A 517-nucleotide genomic window follows, 5' to 3' on the forward strand; every position below is an offset into this window, starting at 1 on the left:
ATCAGTCAGCATCAATTTGAGGGGGTGTCAATCAGGAATGACGAAAATCAGACAGCTAAATTAGGAGTTTTATATAATTAGGTGCTTCCTTATTTAAATTATTTTCAATATCTTTATTTTGATTTATTTTCCTTTTAGTTGAATATTTAGATTAAGAATATGTATTATTAAGTTACATAAAATAGATTATGCACTTTATTATGTACCTAAAATAGATTTATAGCAATGAAAGCTAAGGAAAAAGACATTTAGCCTGTCTTTCTTAAAACATTGATAATTTTTTTAGCATGCATGCATGCATAAATACATACATACATACAAACATATTTAAAAGAAAATCGGTATTTGGCAGAGGCCCAAATATCGATTTCTCATGCGCTAGGCACCATGATAAGAGCCTGCGCCATGTGCCTAAATATTCGAGAACCAAGCACCACTGGGGATCGAACCCGTGATCTAAGGGGGCCTACAGTAAACCCCGCCAACCAACAGGCCACGATTTGCAGCATATATATAT

This window comes from Phalaenopsis equestris, unplaced genomic scaffold (assembly GCF_001263595.1).
Source record: "Phalaenopsis equestris unplaced genomic scaffold, ASM126359v1 Scaffold000002, whole genome shotgun sequence".
In the NCBI taxonomy this organism is placed as follows: domain Eukaryota; kingdom Viridiplantae; phylum Streptophyta; class Magnoliopsida; order Asparagales; family Orchidaceae; genus Phalaenopsis; species Phalaenopsis equestris.